At 39.1% G+C, this 12,347-nt stretch overlaps 1 protein-coding gene across 3 annotated transcripts in view; it reads left to right on the top strand.

The window, feature by feature from the left end:
• Positions 1 to 12,347, top strand: part of crhr1 (corticotropin releasing hormone receptor 1) — a 234,492-nt gene that overhangs the window by 168,455 nt on the left and 53,690 nt on the right. The window lies entirely within an intron of this gene.

The following is a 12,347-nucleotide window of genomic DNA, read 5'->3' as shown; positions in this document are numbered from 1 at the left end:
TGTCTAACTTTAGTGAATGACGTCCCGGGTTGCTAAAGACACGAGGTATGCATTTAAGGGTTAAAACCGAAAATCGAGGGTAATGTGGATATGATGTAATTGACAGGCTATGCAATGACACAGGATGTTACACTGGTTAAAATTGCTGATTTCTCTGGATTTAAATATTGTTGGAAACATTTGGAATAATGTAAGTACACAAGACAGCAACATATATAACATTGTTCTAGTGTTTTTTTGTTGTTGATATTTTAATACAAAAATATTACATATTGTGCCTTTAACATTATTTAACTGCAGGTTAGGTCACATTGCAGCTCATATTTACAAGGAAGAAATTCAATTTAAATCATTATGTGACATGAATAGGATTCATTCTGTGGTAATATTTTGTTTCATGAGTGTTGCAGCAGGCACACTCCCAGGTTTCCACTGGGGAGAACTTATGGCCACTTGTCACCAGCACTGCCAGCTTGTCACCACCACAAGTGCCCCCCACCCTCAGCTGCCATGGTGATGGTTGGCAACATGAGCACTCGTGCCCTGTGTGTGATCTGAGTGTGGATTGAGCAGTTAGAGATTTGGTGACCTCCCGCTTTGAGGTTTTGCAGGCAATTATAAAGGACACAATTTTGTTCCTTAGGACAGCTTAAGAAATTGATTTTTGTTCTAATAAGTAAAATACCAGCCAGTTATGATGAGAAGAGATTTTAAGGCACTCACTCTAATCATTAGCTGCTTAAAGAAATTCTACATTCCTGTCTGATTTAGGAATCAATCGCAATTTCCTCATCCACTTTTGCTCAGTCAGTTAAACTTTACTTTTGACAACCAATAATAGGAATATTACCAACATTGAGAAGGCCTTGACACATGTTATTAAGACACTCTAGGGGGAAAAAAGTGTAATTAGTCTGCTCTTTGTCAAGGTGAAATCTGTGAGCTGTCATGGCAAAAAATAGTGCTCTGATTAACTGCTTGGGTGGTAATTGGAGAAGGCTTGTGTTCCTGGCATGTCCTCACATGGAACCCTTGGAGTTAACAACACTGGCTGTTTATTTATATAAAGAATAGTCATACACCTATCCCAGTAAGCCATATTATTTATGAACATCATCAAAAATATTTTTGGTTACACTTTATTTTAATGTTTCCCTGTGTAATTATACATTTAAGTACTGAGTGATATTAATGAAGAAAATTTTCTATAGGGTTAGGGTAGAATTAGGGTTTGGTTTTGCATGCAATTATGTCTAATTTATAGTTATTACTATAGTAAATGCATGTAACGTTTAACAAGGGCACATTAAAAAAAAGTGTTACATTATTTTCTTCTTTAGGAAATAGGAAGTACCACTTTAAAATTATGTGGATTTACTAAGAATTACAAAGAATGGCGATGTGGTGAATACAAAACTCTTGAATCCTAATTATCTTATTAATTATTTTGCTTGATACTTTTTCTTGACCATCCAGTCACATAACAAAATTTATGGCGATTTCATAGAGGCTAGCAATAGCAAGCTAGCTTTGGAAACATAAGATCCCACCCTCCCTTCAAAGTGTCTCCAAAGCCACACCTCCTCCAAAACATGAACAAGCATAGGTTGCAAAGCGTCACGAGAGATTGTGCTAAATTACCTCATGTCTCAAAGCCCATTAACAACTTAAAGAGCGCTGACTTGTACCACCTGCGATGCATTAAAAACTATAATCTATTGACAGCCCTTATATGCACACACACAGACACATTAGAATAACTTAGTCAGGTGACCAAACTTCTATTCATGTGTTTAAAAAAAAAACAGCAATTAATATGCCAATTTTAACTTTTGTATTATTTATTTTAATTCCTATTTTTTATTTTATTTCTAATTTTGATATAACATTGACATTTTAGCTCTACTGACAAAAAAATTGAAAGGGGTCTTGACATAGATTTTTTAAAATTATTATTTTAATATGATCCTTGAGCATAATTGGACATTTATTTATTTATTTATTAAGCATATATGAAATTGTTTCTGAATGAGGAGCAAAATCCAGCATCTATTAGTTGAGTTTCCTTTTCCTAATCTTACATCCCAAACCTCATCATCTTTTCTTGTTTTTGCTCATCAATCCAGAAGGAACTGCATCCTTTATCTATTATAACACTGTTTTTTCCTTGTAGATCAGGAATGGATTTTCCGGTGCTTGATGTTTAATGATGAATAATTTAGGTCTTTCACACAGCTGCTCATACTAAATGTGTTGCACACAAACACACTATCACATAGAGATTCATGTCCAGATGTATGGGCTGGATTGGTATTGCGTGTGTGGCCTTTTCCTGTGTGGCTCACAGGGATTTAAGAGTCTTGTTTGGGGCATCGGGGGATGGGAAACAGGGTCAGTCACACTCCAATAGAGCCACAGTGGACATCCCTGTGCACGTCTACTGGAGAAGGTCATTGGAAGGTTATAGTCACTTGCAGAAAACGTCACTGAGCTTCAGGGAGCTGGTCTGGTAATAAATAGTTCACATAAAAAGGACAATTCTGTCATCATTTACTCACCACAACGTTGTTTCAGACCTTTGTGGTGTTCTTGTTTTCCTTGGATTACAAACGGTGAGTCTTTACACAGCTCTTTGACATACAACACAATATTTTTTCCTTTTCAAATTTCATTCTGCTTTTCACATATTCAAACTGGTACGTCAGGTTCGGATTTTGACACATGCATGAACACTGTGCTTTTTTTTTTTTAACCAATATTGTCAAACATGGTGCGATGCATTGATACGCCATCTGTGATTGGAAGTAAATAAGACTTCAGGGAAGAATATCAATCTCAATTTTCTAAAATCATATATTTAAATAAATATATATATATATATATATATATATATATATGTGGAAATTGCAGTAAATAACAACGACAATTTATCACGTTGAGCACACGAGTGCGTGTCTCATTTATTACATGAAGCAGAAAACTCTGAATCAAAATGGTGCTGACAAGCGTCCCACATCGACACGCGTTAAGCACATTTAAAGGGACCGCGATCCCTGAACAGTCATGAACAAACACGCTAACAAAGTGCTGCATTTATAATCAACAGTGTATAGAACTACGTTTAACCTAAAAGGTGAATTATGTATGCCACATTCACTACATATATATATATATATATATATATATAGTGGCAAGAAAAAGTATGTGAAACGCTTGCAGAATCTGTGAAAATGTTAATAATTTTAACGAAATAAGAGAAATCATACAAAATGCATGTTATTTTTTTATTTAGTACTGTCCTGAATAAGATATTTTAAATAAAAAATGTTTACATATAGTCCACAAGACAAAAAAACAAAAAAACAGCTGAATTTATTAAAATAACCCCGTTCAAAAGTTTATGAACCATTAATTCTCAATACTGTGTGTCGTTCCCTTGTTATACATGGATGTTTTTTTGTTTTGTGATGGTTGTTCATGAGTCCCTTGTTTGTCTTGAGCAGTTAAACTGCCCAATGTTCTTCAGAAAAATCCTCCAGGTCCTGCACATTCTTCAGTTTTCCAGCATCTTTTGCATATTTGAACCCTCTCCAGCAGGGACTGTATTATTTTGAGATCCATCTTTTCACACTGAGGACAATTGAGGGACTCAAACACAACTACTAAAAAAGGTTGAAACATTCACTCCATGATGCTCCAGAAGGAAACACAACGGGTGTTTAGCCACGGTTGCAATGCTGGTGTCTTAAGAGAGTGGTGAAGTGAGGCTGCAGTGCGCACCACCATCTTTCAAATCTGTGGTGTGGGTGTGGGTGTGGTGTGCGATATCACACATTAGTGGCAGAGTTAAGCTCACGGGACACTATAGTTATTCACAATCACGGAAGTTCATCATTTGTATGCGTTTTAAAGCCTTGCCAGTGAAACATTTCTATCGCGTGCTTATGCATGGTTTTAACATGCACTTTTCTCAGCGTGCGCACTAAAAGCCTGTCAAACAGGACGAGATTATTGGACTAAATAACCGTATAATCTTATATCAAATACACACAGTTAGCATAAACACAGTCAGTTATGTCTAAAGTGAAAGTAAAATCGGTCTGTATAGGTGCCTGGTCTTAAAGTGATGGCAGCACAGCCTAATAGTGAACATACTATACTTAAAGGGACATTTCACCTCAAAATTAAAATTCTGTCATTATTTACTCACTCTAATGTTGTTCCAAACCTGTATTCATTTCTTCTGTTGAACACAGAAGAAGATATTTTGATGAATGTTGGTAACAATGTATATTTTGTAGTGAAGTCTATGTAGGGTTTTATTTTTACATTTATTCATTCAATTACTGCTGTACAACTCTTGAGCAGCCAGTGTTAATCTTTATATATATTTATTTTATATTATACAATACATAGGAATGTATACAATGGTTTCTTTCTATTAAGGAGAGTATTGCTATAAAATTTTTATTTTTTTCTCCTTAACCTCTTGCCTAAGAATAGAATAACAAAAAACACTGACGTGACAAGCCATCAGAATCGAACCGGAAACCGTGGTTAAAAAACCGAGGTATGCATTGAACCGTGGACTAACTGCATTGTTGCATCCCTAATATATATATAATTTAACATACACTCTAAAAAAAAGGTTCTATATGGCACCAAAAGTGGTTCTTGGCTCGTAATCATAGGGGAACCTTTTTAAGTGCTATATAGCACCAATTTTGGTGCTTCAGTGGTTCTTCAGCGGTTCTTCAGAGGTTCTTCACCGGTTCTTTGACTAAGGTGCTATATAGCACCGCTGAAGAACCACTGAAGCACCAAAATTGGTGCTATATAGCACTAAAAAAGGTTCCCCCATGATTACGAGCCAAGAACCATTTTTGGTGCCATATATCACTCTAAAAAAAAAAAGGTTCTATATTGCACCAAAAATGGTTCTTGGCTCGTAATCATAGGGGAACCTTTTTTAGTGCTATATAGCGGTTCTTCAGAGGTTCTTCAGCGGTTCTTCAGAGGTTCTTCACCGGTTCTTCACCGGTTCTTTGACTAAGGTGCTATATAGCACCTCTGAAGAACCGCTGAAGAACCACTGAAGCACCAAAATTGGTGCTATATAGCACTAAAAAAGGTTCCCCTACACTCTAAAAAAAAAGTCTCGTAATCATAGGGGAACCTTTTTTAGTGCTATATAGCACCAATTTTGGTGCTTCAGTGGTTCTTCAGAGGTGCTATATAGCACCTTAGTCAAAGAACCGGTGAAGAACCTCTGAAGAACCTCTGAAGAACCAGTGAAGAACCTCTGAAGAACCGCTGAAGAACCACTGAAGCACCAAAAATGGTGCTATATAGCACTAAAAAAGGTTCCCCTATGATTACGAGCCAAGAACTATTTTTGGTGCCATATAGAACCTTTTTTTTTAGTATGATTACGAGCCTTTTTTTTTAGAGTGTAGAACCTTTTTTTTTAGAGTGTATGCAATAAATTTTTTCAATTTAACGCATAAAATATTTAACGTAGTATCCATTTTGTTTTGTTTTTTCTTATCATTTGGCTGCACTACAGTATAGGACCCCGCAATCATTCATTCAAATGCATAGTTACATTAAAATACATAGAAAGTGTTACCGAAGGCTGATTGGTTCCTTCAACGCCACGGCACGAGCCAATCAGAAATATTTCCAAATCCATATATATCGTACCCCTGTTATCCCTCCATAAACATACGTAAATCTGTACTGGTGCGCTGTCTGTGAATCTCCTGTGTCTTTGTCTGTCACACACGTGTTTTATCTCATGTTTGCTTTTTGCTTTTTATCGGTTATGTTTAGGGTAGGGTTTAGTGTAAGTGCATTATTTAACCATTTCTCATGGTTAAATGTAGACCGTTTTATCTACCGCGGGAGTTCACCTCCACTATTATCACAGCAGCTTATATTCCACCCGATGCTGATGCCAAGCTTGCTATGAAAGAACTTCACGCAGCCATCAGTAAACAACAGACTGATCACCCGGAAGCTGCGTTTATTGTTGCAGGTGACTTTAATCACTCAAACTTAAAGTCAGTGCTACCCAAGTTTCACCAGCATGTTTCCTGCCACACCAGAGGAAACAAAACCTTAGACCATGTCTACACAAACATGGCCGGAGCTTACGTTGCGACACCCCTCCCCCACCTGGGACAGTCAGACCACCTCTCTTTGTTTCTCAGACCCAAATATTCACCCCTCATCAACCGCGTGAAGCCATCAATGAAAACCATCAAGGTGTGGCCTGCGGGGGCAGACTCCACACTCCAGGAAAGGTTTCTAAACACAGACTGGAGTATGTTTGCTTCTCAAGCCACCAGTGGCGCTCACACGGACATTGACTCCTACACCTCCTCAGTATTGGATCATATCAATACCACCATCGACAGTGTTACAACCCAGAAACAGATCACCACATACCCAAATCAGAAGCCTTGGATGAACAGGGAAGTACGACTCCTGCTGAAGTCACGCAATACTGCCTTCAGATCAGGAGATGCACAAGCCTACAGCGCATCCAGGGCAAACCTGAAGAGGGGCATCAAAAAGGCCAAGCACTGCTACAAGCTTAAGATTGAGGGTCACTTTTCCAACTCTGACCCTCGACGCATGTGGCAGGGCATCCAGGCCATCAGTGACTACAAACCCCCCCACTCCACCCCCGCAGCCACTGATGTCAACTTCCTGAATGAGCTAAATTACTTTTATGCTCGTTTTGAAAGAGACAACAGAGAAACTGCCACCAAGCTCAAACCCTCAGCTGACCACCCACCAATCACACTCTCCACCACAGATGTCTGCAAGGCACTGAGCCGGATCAGCGCGCACAAGGCTGCTGGACCAGACAACATCCCTGGACGTGTGCTCAGGGCATGTGCGGAGCAGCTCGCTGGGGTTTTTACAGACATTTTCAACCTGTCTCTCGCCCAAGCAGCTGTACCATCATGCTTTAAACGCACTTCCATTGTGCCAGTGCCGAAACACTCCAGCCCGAGGTGCCCTAATGACTACCGCCCTGTAGCACTCACACCCATCATTATGAAGTGCTTTGAGCGGCTGGTCCTGGAACACCTAAAAGACTCTATACCATCCACATTGGACTCACACCAGTTTGCCTACCGCAGCAATAGGAGCACAGAGGATGCCGTTTCCATGGCACTGCACTCTGTGCTCACCCATCTGGACAGTAAAAACACTTATGCACGCATGCTGTTTGTTGACTTCAGCTCAGCATTCAACACTGTCATCCCATCCAAGTTAATTGCCAAACTTGGAGACCTGGGCATCAACACTTCAATGTGTAACTGGATTTTGGACTTCCTAACTGACAGACCCCAGAATGTTCGATCAGGATCCACCTGCTCCACATCCATCACACTCAACACTGGTGTACCACAGGGCTGTGTGCTAAGTCCGTTTCTCTACTCCCTCTTCACCTCCGACTGCAAGCCTGTGTATGGAACTAATTCCATCGTCAAGTTTGCGGACGACACTACGGTGATTGGTCTCATCAGCAACAACGATGAGACTGCCTATAGGGAGGAGATCCAGCACCTGGCCACATGGTGCGCTGATAATAACCTGCTCCTCAACACCACCAAAACGAAGGAGCTCATCGTGGACTTCAGGAAGGAGTCAAGAGGCACACACGACACCATCCACATCAATGGAATGGCTGTTGAGCGTGTCTCCAGTTTCAAGTTCCTGGGGATCCACATCTCGGCGGACATGTCGTGGACGACCAACACCTCCAGCCTGGTCAAGAAGGCTCACCAGCGCCTCTTCTTCCTGAGGACACTGAGGAAGAATCAGCTCTCCTCGGCCATCCTGGTGAACTTCTACCGCTGCGCAATAGAAAGCATCCTGACCAACTGTGTGGCAGTGTGGTATGGGAGCTGCTCTGTTGCGGAGCGCAAGGCACTGCAGCGGGTGGTGAAAACTGCCCAGCGCATCACAGGGACTCCACTGCCTGCCATCGAACACATCCAGAGGAAACGCTGCCTGCATCGAGCTCGCAGCATCCTCATGGACTCCTCTCACCCAGCCCACAGACTGTTTTCTCTCCTGCCCTCCGGCAGGCGTTTCAGGATCCTCCGGACCAGGACCAGCAGACTAAAGAACAGTTTTTTCCCCAGAGCTGTCTCTTTATTGAACTCAAACCCCCGTTGATCCACTTCCCTCATAAACTGATAACTCTCCTACCTCACATCTGCCTTCACTTTGTTATTTGCACTACTGACTGTTTATTACAGTAACAACTGTTTACTTATGCATTCTGCACCACCATACCGTAACTGGATTATGCTCATTTGCACTGCCGACTGTATTTACAGTAACAATGTTTACATTTGCATTTTGCACCGTACTTCTAACTGGAATATGCAACCACTTTCCACTGCACTTTTACACTTTCTTTCGGATAGCTCTGTCCATAATTTATTGTACTAACTTAATCCACTGCTATATTCCTCATATTAGCCTAACATATTATTGTATACCTCTAACTTTAAATTCTGTTCAAGTAATAACCGTCTGTATATTTATTCATAGTACATAGTCACCTGTAAATTCTGTTTATAGTAATAGCCATCTGTATATTTATTCATAGTACATATTCACCTGTAAATTCTGTTTATAGTAATAGCCATCTGTATATTTATTCACTGTATATATTCATCTGTAAATTCAGTTCTACTTATAGTAATAACCATCTCTCTACTTATACATATTTATATATATTCAGAACATTTTTATGTCCTGCACTTACGCAACCATTGTATATATCCTGCACTTGCTGCTATTGCACTTCTGGTTAGACCTAAACTGCATTTCGTTGCCTTGTACTTGTACTTGTGTAATGACAATAAAGTTGAATCTAATCTAATCTAATCTAATTATACGCAACATATATTAACCTTTTAGCACCACTTACCAGACATTTTATTCCCAAACTGCTGCAATAGTGCAACAACAATCAATGTAATAAATTGTTGTCAGATTCACGTTCAACTGTTTCATGCCACTCACTGCACATTTCATTTTGAAAGTGAAGCCTGGTTTTCCAATGGGTTGCGATATACACAACCTTTTTTTTTTTTTTTTACGTGATTAAAAAATCTGTATTAAATAAACCAATGTATGTGTGTTTCACAGAAAAACAACAGCATATTCATTTGTTAAAAACACCTACAGGTTTTTTAACCAATACAAATTAACGACACATTTTAATGAAGTACACATGATTTTCTTTTATCAACAATATTTGTTACCCAGATATATGTTGTAAACACAGAAAACGTTAATCATTTCACCTTTTGAAGTAGCATAAAGCAACTAAAAACTGCAGGGGGTAAAATTAATGATTTATGTAGAAAGAGTCAGATCTGTTAGTTGGCATTGTGTGGGAAAACACATTCTACGAGAAACATCTCTATGTACCACGTTATCAGGACTTAATTAACAGAAAAGTAGAGTCACATCTGCAAGCCGCTACATTTATCCACAAACACTTACCAGCATTTTGTATTTACACTGACAGGTTGTTTGTGTGTGTGCGTGCGTGTGCGCGCGCGCTCGTGTGCACGTGTGTGTGTGTGTGTGTAGTTTGTGAGCGCACATTTGTGGGTGTGCCATCCGTAACTAATGAGAAAATAATGTCAGAGGCAGCTGCTCAAAGTGTTGTGTGAACGAGGTCAGGGAACTGCATAAGCAGCATATACTCTGCTGCTAAAAGCCCAAAGCTTGTGTTTCCGCAAGGACAACACTGGCCTCACAGCCGTCTTTCCTCAAGATAAAAGTCATCCTCACCCTCCACCATTGTTTGTCTACATTCATCCATCACACTAGCAATTGCAGCTCAGCCAAGCTTTCATCAGTTAGCTGAAGAGGAAATTAAATCAAATAGAGACTTGAGGCGAAAACCTCTGAAATGCAACGTTTTCAGTAGCTATGGCATGCAAGAGGAATTTTTTGTTTGTCATATATATATATATATATATATATATATATATATATATATATATATATATATATATATATATATGGAGCTTATTAATTAAAATATTGAATTAATCACAATATGCTGAGTAATTATTTAAATTATTCACAAGCGAAATTGTGTACACTGCAAAAATGCTTTTCTTATTTAGTATTTCTGTATTTTTTTAGTATGTTTTACTTGCTTAGAAAAGCTCCCCAAATCAAGATAATTAAATAGATTCTTATTTTTTTAAATATAATAATTTTACAGTATCACTGTGACTCATAAGTAAATTGAATATATAAATATATATATATTTATCAGGGCTCGACATTAAGCATCTTCACATGTAAATCTGTCATCCACTTGTCCGAGTAAAAAATGTGCTTGTCCGGATTTTTTTTTTTTTTTGTGTGTGTGTGTGTTGTAAATAAAATTTATTCTGAAGCAATATTCTCACCAGTGTTCAATCAGCTTTGACATATGCATATTTGTGATATTTTTACCTTTTATAAAGGCCATTTTTCCCCTAATCTTATTAAACATAGGCTATGATTCAGATTTCCTTTTATATTCTTAAATTGGATCAATCAATTAAATTAGAAGACGACACTGGCTGTTACCAGTCAAATTAAATAATTTACACTGAAAAATTACAACTGCATTAAATAATGTTATGAGATTGTTTTAAATATACAAATAAGAAATGCTGGAAAGATGAAACTAAACCACCAGTAGGTGGCAGCAGGTGACCGTCTGAATGAGTGAGTCATTGAGTTGATTCGTTCAAACGCTGATTCATTCAAGAATGAGGTAGGCGTTTACGAATAATTCATTGAATCTTTGATTCTATCGATTCATTCAAAATGCTGAATCATTCACTAACACGCTGTTGCTGTGACACGCGCTCTGCTGTGATCTTTTGGAACTATTTTCGCTGCTGAAATAGAACAAAAACACTCAATATTGCATCTAAAATGTAAGTGACTTAATGTTAATAATTGTTTATGGAACTGTCATATGAAATCAGTGTCATTTTCAGTCGTGATGTTATTCAGGAAAACAGCACTCTTGGGAATGTGACGTTGCAACTGTATCATATTATAAATATAAATAAACTCCACATTTCTACATTTTTACGGCAGTGTGTTAACTGAGTTTCTCTGTGTGAGCGGTACACATTTGTTTCGATTTCTCCTCGAGAGGCTGCGTGAGCGTTAACAGTGCAACGTTAGTTACCGTCAGTTCATTATACATTATTATCATTCACTGACGATCGCCAATTACAGTAATGAATGCAGAATCATTCTTGCATTTGGGTGATTCCCTAGTTATTTTTGTTAATGACGTTTTATCAGGCTACTTGTCCGTCAGGCAAGTAAAATTATTTTTCACTTGCCCCTTCAAAAAAATCCACTTGTCCCGGACAAGCGTTGATGTTATATATAAATAAAACACTCACCTAAAGGATTATTAGGAACACCATACTAATACTGTGTTTGACCCCCTTTCGCCTTCAGAACTGTCTTAATTCTACGTGGCATTGATTCAACAAGGTGCTCAAAGCATTCTTTAGAAATGTTGGCCCATATTGATAGGATAGCATCTTGCAGTTGATGGAGATTTGTGGGATGCACATCCAGGGCACGAAGCTCCCGTTCCACCACATCCCAAAGATGCTCTATTTGGTTGAGATCTGGTGACTGTGGGGGCCATTTTAGTACAGTGAACTCATTGTCATGTTCAAGAAACCAATTTGAAATGATTCGAGCTTTGTGACATGGTGCATTATCCTGCTGGAAGTAGCCATCAGAGGATGGGTACATGGTGGTCATAAAGGGATGGACATGGTCAGAAACAATGCTCAGGTAGGCCGTGGCAATTAAACGATGCCCAATTGGCACTAAGGGTCCTAAAGTGTACAAAGAAAACATCCCCCACACCATTACACCACCACCACCAGCCTGCACAGAGGTAACAAGGCATGATGGATCCATGTTCTCATTCTGTTTACGCCAAATTCTGACTCTACCATCTGAATGTCTCAACAGAAATCGAGACTCATCAGACCAGGCAACATTTTTCCAGTCTTCAACTGTCCAATTTTGGTGACCTTGTGCAAACTGCATCCTCTATTTCCTATTTGTAGTGGAGATGAGTGGTACCCGGTGGGGTCTTCTGCTGTTGTAGCCCATCCGCCTCAAGGTTGTGCGTGTTGTGGCTTCACAAATGCTTTGCTGCATACCTCGGTTGTAACGAGTGGTTATTTCAGTCAAAGTTGCTCTTCTATCAGCTTGAATCAGTCGGCCCATTCTCCTCTGACCTCTAGCATTTTCGC

This window comes from Gobio gobio (genome assembly GCF_949357685.1).
Source record: "Gobio gobio genome assembly, chromosome: 1".
NCBI classification, from domain to species: domain Eukaryota; kingdom Metazoa; phylum Chordata; class Actinopteri; order Cypriniformes; family Gobionidae; genus Gobio; species Gobio gobio.
Note: the sequence above shows the minus strand (reverse complement) of the source record. Positions and strands in the feature narration are given on the sequence as shown.